At 58.6% G+C, this 17,096-nt stretch overlaps 1 protein-coding gene across 5 annotated transcripts in view; it reads right to left on the bottom strand.

Moving 5' to 3' along the window:
- LOC140105167 (semaphorin-3F-like) overlaps positions 1 to 11,905 on the bottom strand; it is a 70,596-nt gene extending 58,691 nt beyond the window's left edge. For 3 of the 5 annotated variants that reach the window (XM_072129107.1, XM_072129108.1, XM_072129110.1), the window contains exon 1: positions 11,719 to 11,904. The gene's annotated coding sequence lies outside the window, so the exon portion shown is untranslated. Of the gene's footprint in view, positions 1 to 11,718 lie in introns of all 5 variants that reach the window. The other 2 variants (XM_072129106.1, XM_072129109.1) reach the window with 1 other exon arrangement.
- Between the last annotated feature and the right edge of the window lie 5,191 nt (positions 11,906 to 17,096).

Below are 17,096 nucleotides of genomic sequence, written 5' to 3'. Positions count from 1 at the left end.
ATATTCTGTGTACACACTGAGGGGAGTAGTCCTGGGAGCAGAGACCAGAACCAACGCCATGTAATGGTGACAGGACTGAGGCAGCCATCAGCAAGGCTCCTTATACCTAATATTCTGTGTACACGCTGAGGGGAGTAGTCCTGGAGCAGAGACCAGAACCAACGCCATGTAATAGTGACAGGACTGAGGCAGCCATCAGCAAGGCTCCTTATCTAATATTCTGTGTACACGCTGAGAGGAGTAGTCCTGGAGCAGAGACCAGAACCAACGCCATGTAATGGTGACAGGACTGAGGCAGCCATCAGCAAGGCTCCTTATATCTAATATTCTGTGTACACGCTGAGAGGAGTAGTCCTGGAGCAGAGACCAGAACCAACGCCACGTAATGGTGACAGGACTGAGGCAGCCATCAGCAAGGCTCCTTATACCTAATATTCTGTGTACACGCTGAGAGGAGTAGTCCTGGAGCAGGGACCAGAACCAACGCCATGTAATGGTGACAGGACTGAGGCAGCCATCAGCAAGGCTCCTTATACCTAATATTCTGTGTACACGCTGAGGGGAGTAGTCCTGGAGCAGGGACCAGAACCAACGCCATGTAATGGTGACAGGACTGAGGCAGCCATCAGCAAGGCTCCTTATCTAATATTCTGTGTACACGCTGAGAGGAGTAGTCCTGGAGCAGGGACCAGAACCAACGCCATGTAATAGTGACAGGACTGAGGCAGCCATCAGCAAGGCTCCTTATACCTAATATTCTGTGTACACACTGAGGGGAGTAGTCCTGGAGCAGGGACCAGAACCAACGCCATGTAATGGTGACAGGACTGAGGCAGCCATCAGCAAGGCTCCTTATCTAATATTCTGTGTACACGCTGAGGGGAGTAGTCCTGGAGCAGGGACCAGAACCAACGCCATGTAATGGTGACAGGACTGAGGCAGCCATCAGCAAGGCTCCTTATACCTAATATTCTGTGTACACGCTGAGAGGAGTAGTCCTGGAGCAGAGACCAGAACCAACGCCATGTAATAGTGACAGGACTGAGGCAGCCATCAGCAAGGCTCCTTATATCTAATATTCTGTGTACAGGCTGAGAGGAGTAGTCCTGGAGCAGAGACCAGAACCAACGCCATGTAATAGTGACAGGACTGAGGCAGCCATCAGCAAGGCTCCTTATACCTAATATTCTGTGTACACGCTGAGGGGAGTAGTCCTGGAGCAGGGACCAGAACCAACGCCATGTAATGGTGACAGGACTGAGGCAGCCATCAGCAAGGCTCCTTATATCTAATATTCTGTGTACACGCTGAGGGGAGTAGTCCTGGAGCAGAGACCAGAACCAACGCCATGTAATGGTGACAGGACTGAGGCAGCCATCAGCAAGGCTCCTTATCTAATATTCTGTGTACACGCTGAGAGGAGTAGTCCTGGAGCAGGGACCAGAACCAACGCCATGTAATAGTGACAGGACTGAGGCAGCCATCAGCAAGGCTCCTTATACCTAATATTCTGTGTACACGCTGAGAGGAGTAGTCCTGGAGCAGAGACCAGAACCAACGCCATGTAATAGTGACAGGACTGAGGCAGCCATCAGCAAGGCTCCTTATATCTAATATTCTGTGTACACGCTGAGAGGAGTAGTCCTGGAGCAGGGACCAGAACCAACGCCATGTAATGGTGACAGGACTGAGGCAGCCATCAGCAAGGCTCCTTATATCTAATATTCTGTGTACACGCTGAGAGGAGTAGTCCTGGAGCAGAGACCAGAACCAACGCCATGTAATGGTGACAGGACTGAGGCAGCCATCAGCAAGGCTCCTTATACCTAATATTCTGTGTACACGCTGAGAGGAGTAGTCCTGGAGCAGGGACCAGAACCAACGCCATGTAATGGTGACAGGACTGAGGCAGCCATCAGCAAGGCTCCTTATATCTAATATTCTGTGTACACGCTGAGGGGAGTAGTCCTGGAGCAGAGACCAGAACCAACGCCATGTAATGGTGACAGGACTGAGGCAGCCATCAGCAAGGCTCCTTATCTAATATTCTGTGTACACGCTGAGAGGAGTAGTCCTGGAGCAGGGACCAGAACCAACGCCATGTAATAGTGACAGGACTGAGGCAGCCATCAGCAAGGCTCCTTATACCTAATATTCTGTGTACACGCTGAGAGGAGTAGTCCTGGAGCAGAGACCAGAACCAACGCCATGTAATGGTGACAGGACTGAGGCAGCCATCAGCAAGGCTCCTTATACCTAATATTCTGTGTACACGCTGAGAGGAGTAGTCCTGGAGCAGGGACCAGAACCAACGCCATGTAATGGTGACAGGACTGAGGCAGCCATCAGCGAGGGACACGATAGATCTTCATAGAAGGAAAAAAGTTTCAGTTCTGTAAATGAAAACTTCACCGAAAACTCCTCGTATACCAAGGGGAAAGACCTTGGTATCCTACAATGGGATATTTACTGTGAGGCGCTGATGGCGATGGCTGCGGCTTCACAGGGAGACGTCATATTGAAGTTACACCCTGAAGCCCATTGTCCCACAACATGGCGGGTACAAGCGGCAGATAAGAGGACGCGTACCATCTCGGAGCTCGATCCTCTCCACAGCGCTCGGGCCGCACAGGTGATCCCCTACCTGCATCTGTAATGAAGCCTCCTCTGTTGCTGCCCAGGCTTCGCCCCTTCTCCCCCGCTCATATTTTGTTTCTCATGACGGAATTTGTAGCTAAAATAAACAACCCTCTGACGGGAGAAAGTGACGGGGGAGGGAGAAGCTGGAAACCATGAGTCAAACCAGAGGAAACTGGAGGTCACTCATTAAGACGCTGTAAGATCTGTAGTGACAAGAAAGATTAAAAAGACAGAAATGATCCATAGGGTCTGAGGAGCGCGGCCCAGCTGCGATGTGCTGCAGACTCTGCAGTGTGCGATGTAATGTCGTCTTTCCTGAAGAGGCCAAGGAAGAAAAACCTGACAAAATGTATGGGACTGGAGAGGCCAAAGTCCCAGTACATGCGGCAGGTAGGTGCGCACGGAGCAGGCGCATGGTGCAATCAGCGGCACCAGGAACGAACGGCTGAAGTCATGTATAGAGGAATACGAGCAGCGGCCATGAGTGCGTGGGAACACTAGGAAGACGCAGGTATCCAGGGCTGGAATTACATCCATTATCCACGGCCTCATGAATTATTTAGTGTAGAGATGGGGATCACCTTTCAGCAGAGGGGGGTGTACATATGAGGCCTTAATATGGCGCACACAACATGTGGCACTTGACCTTCTCCATTTGGTATATAGCAGATCGGGCAGTGTCAGGGTCTATCCTAACCCTAGAGGATAAAGCAGCAAGGAGTAGCTCATGTTATAGAGCATTGGGCAGCAGTATAAGGTAGGATGTGCAGGATGGCACATACAGGGCACACTGCCCAAGACCCTCGGCCTGTCCGGTCCCACACAGGAGCACGCAAGGATAAGGAGGGTCCAAAGGGATAATGGAAAAGCACCTTCAGAACCAGAAGAAGTGTCCGTCACGGGGGTCCACAAGACTCCGGTGGGAATATACTGCAGCTTCATTGTGGATCATTTGCGTCATCCTACACCGCGACGCCATCATCCCACATCCGGTGTGTAGCCCCCACATAGGGCCGAGGAGACAAAGCTTCTATTTCTCCATGAACAGTCGTCCTGTCACCTTCACCACAGATACCATCAAATGCCCCAGGGGTGTAAAGTTCCTCAAAATGTGAGTCTTAATCCACATCTATGGAGTCCTAGGTCACACGAGAGGAGCGTCTGCGGCGCCCTCCCTCCGCCGGCACGCGTGCAGCGCTTCCATCTATTCCTGGTGCCCCAGTTATACACAACTACAAAGCACCTATAGATTTATGCAAGCGCCGGACTGAAGGCCGAGAGCGGATCTGTATAGAACCAGATCAAAGATTCAAGTGCATCAGAGAATCTAAAGCGCAACGCACGTCACGAGGACAACGCGGCCTGCATCGCTGAGTGGAGTATGGTATGTAGAATAATCCAGGCCGCTATAGGAACATCTAATCATGACCAGCACCACAGCAGATCTGGGGGGTCCTGAAGGGTCCAGCACCAGGGAAAGTGACCACCCCAGGTGACATATGTGTGCCCCCCCCCCCCCCCCATCTCCATCCTCCAATCTATACGGGCGTCATACTACAGCGATGTCTATGTGCGCGCACCTCCATCCCCCTTCTGAACAATGAATAATGTAGTGTAATCCGCCGTCTGACGCCGCACAGCCCAGCGCACGAGCAGCTTCTCACTCAGCGTTTCTGCAGCGCACACGTGTGAGCGTTTACAGAGAGCGTGTCATCCAGAAATTAACCTCTAGCGTCATCTGTTATCGTCTCCCGCTCCAGAATCACGAGCCGCCATCCTAATCGCATTCTAATTAAAGTCTCTTTTCTGATGGCAGAAAGCAGCCGAGCGACGGCTCAATCAGAGAGTCCATACAGCGACGTCTCGGATGATTTAACGTAGCGAACCGAGAAGACCTAATCAAAGCGTCTTCTAGAAATGATTCACAAATCTCATCCCAGAGCTGGAAATCTACGAATAAGGGAGAAAATCTTGGGGCCGCACACACTACAACGTGCAGAACGGATGAAGTTACAAAAATCATAAATAATATGGAAACTCAGAACTCCGGGGATAGAGATCCCGCGTATCATGGAGGAGAGTCGTCAGGTTACAAAAGAAAACCCCGCAGAGAATAAGCCTCACCAAGATGTGAGAGAGAACGTCCTACAGACATTACAGCGAGATCTGACTGGAAGGAGTGCGTGCGATATCCGTTCCTCCATTGTGGATGGACTATGGGGGTACACGGAGAGTGAGAAGGGTGCAGCCATATTGGTTCCTCCATTGTGGATGGACTATGGGGGTACACGGAGAGTGAGAAGGGTGCAGCCATATTGGTTCCTCCATTGTGGATGGACTATGGGGGTACACGCAGAGTGAGAAGGGTGCGGCCATATTGGTTCCTCCATTGTGGATGGACTATGGGTACACGGAGAGTGAGAAAGGTGCAGCCATATTGGTTCCTCCATTGTGGATGGACTATGGGGGTACACGCAGAGTGAGAAGGGTGCGGCCATATTGCTTCCTCCATTGTGGATGGACTATGGGGGTACACGGAGAGTGAGAAAGGTGCAGCCATATTGGTTCCTCCATTGTGGATGGACTATGGGGGTACACGCAGAGTGAGAAGGGTGCGGCCATATTGGGTCCTCCATTGTGGATGGACTACGGGTACACGGAGAGTGAGAAGGGTGCAGCCATATTGGTTCCTCCATTGTGGATGGACTATGGGGGTACACGGAGAGAGAAGGGTGCGGCCATATTGGTTCCTCCATTGTGGATGGACTATGGGGGTACACGGAGAGTGAGAAGGGTGCGGCCATATTGGTTCCTCCATTGTGGATGGACTATGGGGGTACACGGAGAGTGAGAAAGGTGCAGCCATATTGGTTCCTCCATTGTGGATGGACTATGGGGGTACACGGAGAGTGAGAAGGGTGCAGCCATATTGGTTCCTCCATTGTGGATGGACTATGGGGGTACCTGGCAGAGGAACAGCTTCAGTAATTTGGTGACTTTCCGACATCCGTGCTGTGTGGTTGTGTATAAATCCACTCCTGTATTACACTGAGGTCAGCGGAGTCTACATCATATGTCGGAGACGTACTAACTACAAGTGATCAGACTGAGCAGTATTAGAGGAGGACAGACGCGTGCACGTACATATTGCGTTTGATAGGCCGCCGGGGAGGGCCGGGGCTCTCTGCTCCACCATGTCTCGCCCTCCTTCTGTTCTGATAAAACTTGTAATTGTCTTTCTGTCAGCACTCAGAAGCTTTTGTGTTGGATGAGAGGATTATCACATAAATTAAGTGGCCAGACTAAAGTGTTTTGGGAGACGATAAGGAGATTATGAGACACAGGCAAAACCCATGGGTTATATGGTCATCTCCAGGTGGAGGGGATAGATTGACAGCTTTATAGACAGTAAATCTCTGCTCACAGACACAGTGCGATCAATACTAATATCGTCTATCAGTGGTCTGGACTGATCACTGGGTCATGTAATCGCACCGGCTATTAGGATCACCATCAGCTGAAGCATCAGAAAGCTGAGTAAAGAGAGGAGGAGGCTGAGCGGCCAACAACCCAGAGGTCTGGAGCTACAGAGAGACGAGCGGGACAGAGCGCCCAACAACCCAGAGGTCTGGAGCTACAGAGAGACGAGCGGGGCCGAGCATCCAACAACCCAGAGGTCTGGAGCTACAGAGAGACGAGCGGGGCCGAGCATCCAACAACCCAGAGGTCTGGAGCTACAGAGAGACGAGCGGGGCCGAGCATCCAACAACCCAGAGGCCGCATCTACAGAGAGACGAGCGAGGCCGAGCGACCAACAACCCAGAGGTCCGGAGCTACAGAGAGAGGAGCGAGGCCGAGCGGCCAACAACCCAGAGGTCCGGAGCTACAGAGAGAGGAGCGAGGCCGAGCAGCCAACAACCCAGAGGTCCGCAGCTACAGAGACGAGCGAGGCCGAGCGGCCAACAACCCAGAGGTCCTCAGCTACAGAGAGACGAGCGAGGCCGAGCGGCCAACAACCCAGAGGCCACATCTACAGAGACCAGCGAGGCCGAGCAGCCAACAACCCAGAGGTCCTCAGCTACAGAGAGACGAGCGAGGCCGAGCATCCAACAACCCAGAGGCCGTAGCTACAAAGAGACGAGCGAGGTCCGGAGCTAAGAGAGACGAGCGAGGCCGAGCGGCCAACAACCCAGAGGTCCGGAGCTACAGAGAGAGGAGCGAGGCCGAGCGGCCAACAACCCAGAGGTCCGGAGCTACAGAGAGAGGAGCGAGGCCGAGCGGCCAACAACCCAGAGGTCCGGAGCTACAGAGAGAGGAGCGAGGCCGAGCGGCCAACAACCCAGAGGTCCTCAGCTACAGAGAGACGAGCGAGGCCGAGCGGCCAACAACCCAGAGGCCACATCTACAGAGACCAGCGAGGCCGAGCAGCCAACAACCCAGAGGTCCTCAGCTACAGAGAGACTAGCGAGGCCGAGCATCCAACAACCCAGAGGTCCGCAGCTACAGAGAGAGCAGCGAGGCCGAACATCCAACAACCCAGAGGTCCGCAGCTACAGAGAGACGAGCGAGGCCGAGCGACCAACAACCCAGAGGTCCTCAGCTACAGAGAGAGGAGCGAGGCCGAGCGACCAACAAACCAGAGGTTCTCAGCTACAGAGAGACGAGCGGGACAGAGCATCCAACAACCCAGAGGTCTGGAGCTACAGAGAGACGAGCGAGGCCGAGCGACCAACAACCCAGAGGTCCTCAGCTACAGAGAGAGGAGCGAGGCAGGGCATCCAACAACCCAGAGGTCCGCAGCTACAGAGACAAGCGAGTCCGAGCGACCAACAACCAGAGGCCGCATCTACAGAGAGACGAGCGAGGCCGAGCGACCAACAACCCAGAGGTCCGCAGCTACAGAGAGAGCAGCGAGGCCGAACATCCAACAACCCAGAGGTCCGCAGCTACAGAGAGACGAGCGAGGCCGAGCGACCAACAACCCAGAGGTCCTCAGCTACAGAGAGAGGAGCGAGGCAGGGCATCCAACAACCCAGAGGTCCGCAGCTACAGAGAGACGAGCGAGTCCGAGCGACCAACAACCAGAGGCCGCATCTACAGAGAGAGGAGCGAGGCCGAACATCCAACAACCCAGAGGTCCGCAGCTACAAAGAGACGAGCGAGGCCGAGCGGCCAACAACCCAGAGGTCCGCATCTACAGAGAGACAAGCGAGGCCGAGCGGCCAACAACCCAGTGGTCCGCAGCTACAGAGACACGAGCGGGGCTGAGCTTCCAACAACCCAGTGGTCCGCTGCTACAGAGACGAGTGAGGCCAAGCATCCAACAACCCAGTGGTCCGCAGCTACAGAGACGAGTGAGGCCGAGCATCCAACAACCCAGAGGCCGCATCTACAAAGAGACGAGCGCGGCCGAGCAGCCAACAACCCAGAGGTCCGCAGCTACAGAGAGACGAGCGAGGCCGAGCGGCCAACAACCCAGAGGCCGCATCTACAGAGAGATGAGAGAGGCCGAGCGACCAACAACCCAGAGGTCCGCAGCTACAGAGAGACGAGCGACCAACAACCCAGAGGTCCGGAGCTACAGAGACCAGCGAGGCCGAGCGGCCAACAACCCAGAGGTCCGCAGTTACAGAGAGACGAGCGGGGCCGAGCATCCAACAACCCAGAGGTCCGCAGCTACAGAGAGAGCAGCGAGGCCGAACATCCAACAACCCAGAGGTCCGGAGCTACAGAGAGAGGAGCGAGGCCGAGCGACCAACAACCCAGAGGTCCGGAGCTACAGAGAGAGGAGCGAGGCCGAGCGACCAACAACCCAGAGGTCCGCAGCTACAGAGAGAGGAGCGAGGCCGAGCGGCCAACAACCCAGAGGCCACATCTACAGAGAGAGGAGCGAGGCCGAGCGGCAGTAGCCATAGGTGGTTGCACCATCTCCACGTCAGATTATAATCCAGTTTCCCCACCACTTTAAGAGTCGCCTCCATAAATACTATAAACTATTTTTCTATAAAAAGCAACTTTCGATGCGTTAGAACAGAGCAGCGACACTCCTGCTGTGCCACAGCCGCTGTACTCATCATTAATACATGATCTCTGCTCCTGCAGTGAAGCTGCGGCTCCGCCGGCCCCGGGATTCGCGGCCGATCTTCTGGGCTTAAACTTGTGAGAACAAATCGCCTTAATATTGTTTTAGGCAAAAGGCCGAAGAGGAGATAAAAATATTCCTCTGCCCAGAGCCAAAGGCAACGACTCGGAGGAGGGAGCGAGCTCCACATGTAAGCGCCGGCAGAATCCCGGATATTTTTGCTTTCATTTCAGTCAGAGATGGGACAAGAATCCTTCACAGATCCGGCTTAAAGGGGAACCACCGGGTGGTCTCCGATGCCGAACCCCCACTATATACAGTGCCAGAGTAAGCGGGCCCCTCCATCACACACCGGAGTATACGGCACAGGAGTAAGGGGGCCCCTCCATCACACACCGGAGTGTACGGCACAGGAGTAAGGGGGCCCCTCCATCACACACCGGAGTGTACGGCACAGGAGTAAGGGGGCCCCTCCATCACACACCGGAGTGTACGGCACAGGAGTAAGGGGGCCCCTCCATCACACACCGGAGTGTACGGCACAGGAGTAAGCGGGCCCCTCCATCACACACCGGAGTGTACGGCACAGGAGTAAGCGGGCCCCTCCATCACACACCGGAGTGTACGGCACAGGAGTAAGCGGGCCCCTCCATCACACACCGGAGTGTACGGCACAGGAGTAAGCGGGCCCCTCCATCACACACCGGAGTGTACGGCACAGGAGTAAGCGGGCCCCTCCATCACACACCGGAGTGTACGGCACAGGAGTAAGCGGGCCCCTCCATCACACACAGGAGTGTACGGCACAGGAGTAAGCGGGCCCCTCCATCACACACAGGAGTGTACGGCACAGGAGTAAGCGGGCCCCTCCATCACACACAGGAGTGTACGGCACAGGAGTAAGCGGGCCCCTCCATCACACACAGGAGTGTACGGCACAGGAGTAAGCGGGCCCCTCCATCACACACAGGAGTGTACGGCACAGGAGTAAGCGGGCCCCTCCATCACACACAGGAGTGTACGGCACAGGAGTAAGCGGGCCCCTCCATCACACACAGGAGTGTACGGCACAGGAGTAAGCGGGCCCCTCCATCACACACAGGAGTGTACGGCACAGGAGTAAGCGGGCCCCTCCATCACACACAGGAGTGTACGGCACAGGAGTAAGCGGGCCCCTCCATCACACACAGGAGTGTACGGCACAGGAGTAAGCGGGCCCCTCCATCACACACAGGAGTGTACGGCACAGGAGTAAGCGGGCCCCTCCATCACACACAGGAGTGTACGGCACAGGAGTAAGCGGGCCCCTCCATCACACACAGGAGTGTACGGCACAGGAGTAAGCGGGCCCCTCCATCACACACAGGAGTGTACGGCACAGGAGTAAGCGGGCCCCTCCATCACACACAGGAGTGTACGGCACAGGAGTAAGCGGGCCCCTCCATCACACACAGGAGTGTACGGCACAGGAGTAAGCGGGCCCCTCCATCACACACAGGAGTGTACGGCACAGGAGTAAGCGGGCCCCTCCATCACACACAGGAGTGTACGGCACAGGAGTAAGCGGGCCCCTCCATCACACACAGGAGTGTACGGCACAGGAGTAAGCGGGCCCCTCCATCACACACAGGAGTGTACGGCACAGGAGTAAGCGGGCCCCTCCATCACACACAGGAGTGTACGGCACAGGAGTAAGCGGGCCCCTCCATCACACACAGGAGTGTACGGCACAGGAGTAAGCGGGCCCCTCCATCACACACAGGAGTGTACGGCACAGGAGTAAGCGGGCCCCTCCATCACACACAGGAGTGTACGGCACAGGAGTAAGCGGGCCCCTCCATCACACACAGGAGTGTACGGCACAGGAGTAAGCGGGCCCCTCCATCACACACAGGAGTGTACGGCACAGGAGTAAGCGGGCCCCTCCATCACACACAGGAGTGTACGGCACAGGAGTAAGCGGGCCCCTCCATCACACACAGGAGTGTACGGCACAGGAGTAAGCGGGCCCCTCCATCACACACAGGAGTGTACGGCACAGGAGTAAGCGGGCCCCTCCATCACACACAGGAGTGTACGGCACAGGAGTAAGCGGGCCCCTCCATCACACACAGGAGTGTACGGCACAGGAGTAAGCGGGCCCCTCCATCACACACAGGAGTGTACGGCACAGGAGTAAGCGGGCCCCTCCATCACACACAGGAGTGTACGGCACAGGAGTAAGCGGGCCCCTCCATCACACACAGGAGTGTACGGCACAGGAGTAAGCGGGCCCCTCCATCACACACAGGAGTGTACGGCACAGGAGTAAGCGGGCCCCTCCATCACACACAGGAGTGTACGGCACAGGAGTAAGCGGGCCCCTCCATCACACACAGGAGTGTACGGCACAGGAGTAAGCGGGACCCTCAGCGTCTCAGATCTTCTCCTCGCAGGCGTCTTACGTGTTTTTGTGACATTGCTGTAACTTCTGACTTTGCGCCTGCGGAGGACACGGACCCCTTACAGCCGCTCTGCCATCACCTGGAGGAGGGAGCAGGCGGACCCCCACAGCCGGGGGATGATGGGCATTGTAGTTACTACACATGTAGGACATTCACAAGTCACCACATCACCCCTATATACCCCCTGGCCGCACCCCCCTTCCCTTACCTACCCCTGAGCCCCTCCTACCTGCCCCCCTCATTACCCCCCTGCTCCCCCTCATTACCCCCCTGCAACCCCTCATTACCCCCCTGCAACCCCTCATTACCCCCCTGCACCCCCTCATTACCCCCCTGCACCCCCCGCATTGTGCCGGGGCTGCTCCTACCTGTCGGTCCTTTGTGTTCGGGGCTGGAGGAGCCCCGGTTCTGGGGGCGCTGCCTGTGCCCGGGGGACCCCATACTAGAGACAGGGCCCCCCTCATACACGTCCTCCCATCAGATACAAAGTAACCACAAGTGCCGCTGAGAGCGGAGGGTCCGGTGCAGTGTGACAGGGCAGCGCGCACTCACCTAACACGACCCCGACAATCCGACTGCGTCCTGCAGAGAGCGGGGCCCGAGCACAGCAGCAGCAGAGGCGGGGCAGATCCCGGGGCGCGGGGGCATCGGGGCAGTAATCCTGGGGCAGATCCCGGCTCCGCAGCAGCCGCCGCCTGTAACCTCCGCACCGAGACTGAGCGGCGTCTGCGGGGAAAGTCACAGCAACTCCAGACATCTACATAACCCCGCCCCCGGCCCGCCCACTGCCCCGGGGAGACACGCCCCTCACACGCGGCCCTGCTCACCTGGCCGGCCGGGAGCGCTGCACGGAGGAGCCCTACACAGCCAGGTGCACTGCACGGAGGAGCCCTACACAGCCGGGTGCACTGCACGGAGGAGCCCTACACAGCCGGGAGCGCTGCACGGAGGAGCCCTACACAGCCGGGTGCACTGCACGGAGGAGCCCTACACAGCCGGGTGCACTGCACGGAGGAGCCCTACACAGCCGGGAGCGCTGCACGGAGGAGCCCTACACAGCCAGGTGCACTGCACGGAGGAGCCCTACACAGCCGGGTGCACTGCACGGAGGAGCCCTACACCTACACAGCCGGGTGCACTGCACGGAGGAGCCCTACACAGCCGGGTGCACTGCACGGAGGAGCCCTACACAGCCGGGTGCACTGCACGGAGGAGCCCTACACAGCCGGGTGCACTGCACGGAGGAGCCCTACACAGCCGGGTGCACTGCACGGAGGAGCCCTACACAGCCGGGTGCACTGCACGGAGGAGCCCTACACAGCCAGGAGCGCTGCACGGAGGAGCCCTACACCTACACAGCCGGGTGCACTGCACGGAGGAGCCCTACACAGCCAGGTGCACTGCACGGAGGAGCCCTACACAGCCAGGTGCACTGCACGGAGGAGCCCTACACAGCCGGGTACACTGCACGGAGGAGCTCTACACCTACACAGCCGGGTGCACTGCACGGAGGAGCCCTACACAGCCGGGTACACTGCACGGAGGAGCTCTACACCTACACAGCCAGGTACACTGCACGGAGGAGCCCTACACCTACACAGCCGGGTGCACTGCACGGAGGAGCCCTACACCTACACAGCCGGGTGCACTGCACGGAGGAGCCCTACACCTACACAGCCAGGTGCACTGCACGGAGGAGCCCTACACAGCCAGGTGCACTGCACGGAGGAGCTCTACACCTACACAGCCAGGTGCACTGCACGGAGGAGCCCTACACAGCCAGGTGCACTGCACGGAGGAGTCCTACACAGCCAGGTGCACTGCACGGAGGAGTCCTACACAGCCAGGTGCACTGCACGGAGGAGTCCTACACAGCCAGGTGCACTGCACGGAGGAGCCCTACACAGCCAGGTGCACTGCACGGAGGAGCCCTACACAGCCAGGTGCACTGCACGGAGGAGCCCTACACAGCCAGGTGCACTGCACGGAGGAGCCCTACACAGCCAGGTGCACTGCACGGAGGAGCCCTACACAGCCGGGTACACTGCACGGAGGAGCTCTACACCTACACAGCCGGGTGCACTGCACGGAGGAGCCCTACACAGCCGGGTACACTGCACGGAGGAGCCCTACACAGCCAGGTGCACTGCACGGAGGAGCCCTACACAGCCAGGTGCACTGCACGGAGGAGCCCTACACAGCCAGGTGCACTGCACGGAGGAGCACTACACAGCCGGGTACACTGCACGGAGGAGCCCTACACAGCTAGGTGCACTGCACGGAGGAGCCCTACACATCCAGGTGCACTGCACGGAGGAGCTCTACACAGCCGGGTACACTGCACGGAGGAGCCCTACACAGCCGGGTACACTGCACGGAGGAGCTCTACACAGCCGGGTACACTGCACGGAGGAGCCCTACACAGCCAGGTGCACTGCACAGAGGAGCCCTACACAGCCAGGTACACTGCACGGAGGAGCCCTACACAGCCAGGTGCACTGCACGGAGGAGCCCTACACAGCCGGGTACACTGCACGGAGGAGTCCTACACAGCCGGGTGCACTGCACGGAGGAGCCCTACACAGCCGGGTACACTGCACGGAGGAGTCCTACACAGCCGGGTGCACTGCACAGAGGAGCCCTACACAGCCAGGAGCGCTGCACGGAGGAGCCCTACACAGCCAGGTGCACTGCACGGAGGAGCCCTACACAGCCAGGAGCACTGCACGGAGGAGCCCTACACAGCCAGGAGCGCTGCACGGAGGAGCCCTACACAGCCAGGTGCACTGCACGGAGGAGCCCTACACAGCCAGGAGCACTGCACGGAGGAGCCCTGCACCTACACAGCCGGGTACATTGCAGGGAGGAGCTCTACACAGCCAGGTGCACTGCACGGAGGAGCCCTACACCGCCAGGAGCACTGCACGGAGGAGCCCTACACAGCCGGGTACACTGCACGGAGGAGCCCTACACCTACACAGCCGGGTACACTGCACGGAGGAGCCCTACACAGCCAGGTGCACTGCACGGAGGAGCCCTACACAGCCAGGTGCACTGCACGGAGGAGCCCTACACAGCCGGGTGCACTGCACGGAGGAGCTCTACACAGCCGGGTGCACTGCACGGAGGAGCCCTACACAGCCAGGTACACTGCACGGAGGAGCCCTACACAGCCAGGTGCACTGCACGGAGGAGCCCTACACAGCCAGGTGCACTGCACGGAGGAGCCCTACACAGCCAGGTGCACTGCACGGAGGAGCCCTACACAGCCAGGTGCACTGCACGGAGGAGCCCTACACAGCCAGGTACACTGCACGGAGGAGCCCTACACCTACACAGCCGGGTACACTGCACGGAGGAGCTCTACACAGCCGGGTACACTGCACGGAGGAGCCCTACACCTACACAGCCAGGTGCACTGCACGGAGGAGCTCTACACAGCCGGGTACACTGCATGGAGGAGCTCTACACAGCCAGGAGCGCTGCACAGAGGAGCCCTACACCTACACAGCCGGGTACACTGCACGGAGGAGCTCTACACAGCCGGGTACACTGCACGGAGGAGCTCTACACAGCCAGGAGCGCTGCACAGAGGAGCCCTACACAGCCGGGTGCACTGCACGGAGGAGCCCTACACCTACACAGCCAGGTACACTGCACGGAGGAGCTCTACACAGCCGGGTGCACTGCCAGGAGCACTGCACGGAGGAGCCCTACACCTACACAGCCAGGTACACTGCACGGAGGAGCCCTACACCTACACAGCCAGGTGCACTGCACGGAGGAGCCCTACACAGCCGGGTGCACTGCACGGAGGAGCTCTACACAGCCGGGTGCACTGCACGGAGGAGCCCTACACAGCCAGGAGCGCTGCACGGAGGAGCCCTACACCTACATAGCCAGGAGCACTGCACGGAGGAGCCCTACACCTACACAGCTGGGTACACTGCACGGAGGAGCCCTACACCTACACAGCCAGGAGCACTGCACGGAGGAGCCCTACACCTACACAGCCAGGTGCACTGCACGGAGGAGCCCTACACCTACACAGCCGGGTGCACTGCACGGAGGAGCTCTACACAGCCAGGTGCACTGCACGGAGGAGCCCTACACAGCCAGGTGCACTGCACGGAGGAGCCCTACACAGCCAGGAGCGCTGCACGGAGGAGCCCTACACCTACACAGCCAGGAGCACTGCACGGAGGAGCCCTACACCTACACAGCCGGGTACACTGCACGGAGGAGCCCTACACAGCCGGGTGCACTGCACGGAGGAGCTCTACACAGCCGGGTGCACTGCACGGAGGAGCCCTACACAGCCGGATGCACTGCACAGAGGAGCTCTACACAGCCGGGTGCACTGCACGGAGGAGCCCTACACAGCCAGGTACACTGCACGGAGGAGCCCTACACCTACACAGCCAGGAGCACTGCACAGAGGAGCACTACACCTACACAGCCAGGTACACTGCACGGAGGAGCCCTACACAGCCAGGAGCACTGCACAGAGGAGCCCTACACAGCCGGGTACACTGCACGGAGGAGCCCTACACAGCCAGGTACACTGCACGGAGGAGCCCTACACAGCCAGGTACACTGCACGGAGGAGCCCTACACCTACACAGTCAGGAGCACTGCACGGAGGAGCCCTACACCTACACAGCCAGGTACACTGCACGGAGGAGCCCTACACAGCCAGGTGCACTGCACGGAGGAGACCTACACAGCCGGGTACACTGCACGGAGGAGCCCTACACAGCCAGGTGCACTGCACGGAGGAGACCTACACAGCCAGGTGCACTGCACGGAGGAGACCTACACAGCCAGGAGCGCTGCACGGAGGAGCCCTACACCTACACAGCCAGGTACACTGCACGGAGGAGCCCTACACAGCCAGGTACACTGCACGGAGGAGCCCTACACAGCCAGGTACACTGCACGGAGGAGCCCTACACCTACACAGCCAGGAGCACTGCACGGAGGAGCCCTACACCTACACAGCCGGGTGCACTGCACGGAGGAGCCCTACACCTACACAGCCAGGAGCACTGCACGGAGGAGCCCTACACCTACACAGCCGGGTGCACTGCACGGAGGAGCTCTACACAGCCAGGTGCACTGCACGGAGGAGCCCTACACAGCCAGGAGCGCTGCACGGAGGAGCCCTACACCTACACAGCCGGGTACACTGCACGGAGGAGCCCTACACAGCCGGGTGCACTGCACGGAGGAGCTCTACACAGCCGGGTGCACTGCACGGAGGAGCCCTACACAGCCGGGTGCACTGCACGGAGGAGCTCTACACAGCCGGGTGCACTGCACGGAGGAGCCCTACACAGCCAGGTGCACTGCACGGAGGAGCCCTACACAGCCAGGTGCACTGCACGGAGGAGCCCTACACAGCCAGGTACACTGCACGGAGGAGCCCTACACCTACACAGCCGGGTACACTGCACGGAGGAGCTCTACACAGCCGGGTACACTGCATGGAGGAGCTCTACACAGCCAGGAGCGCTGCACAGAGGAGCCCTACACCTACACAGCCGGGTGCACTGCACGGAGGAGCCCTACACCTACACAGCCAGGTGCACTGCACGGAGGAGCCCTACACCTACACAGCCAGTTGCACTGCACGGGGGAGCTCTACACAGCCAGGTACACTGCACGGAGGAGCCCTACACAGCCAGGTACACTGCACGGAGGAGCCCTACACAGCCAGGAGCGCTGCACGGAGGAGCCCTACACCTACACAGCCAGGAGCACTGCACGGAGGAGCCCTACACCTACACAGCCGGGTGCACTGCACGGAGGAGCTCTACACAGCCAGGTGCACTGCACGGAGGAGCCCTACACAGCCAGGAGCGCTGCACGGAGGAGCCCTACACAGCCAGGAGCACTGCACGGAGGAGCCCTACACCTACACAGCCGGG

Source organism: Engystomops pustulosus, chromosome 10 (assembly GCF_040894005.1).
Source record: "Engystomops pustulosus chromosome 10, aEngPut4.maternal, whole genome shotgun sequence".
Lineage (NCBI taxonomy): Eukaryota > Metazoa > Chordata > Amphibia > Anura > Leptodactylidae > Engystomops > Engystomops pustulosus.
Note: the sequence above shows the minus strand (reverse complement) of the source record. Positions and strands in the feature narration are given on the sequence as shown.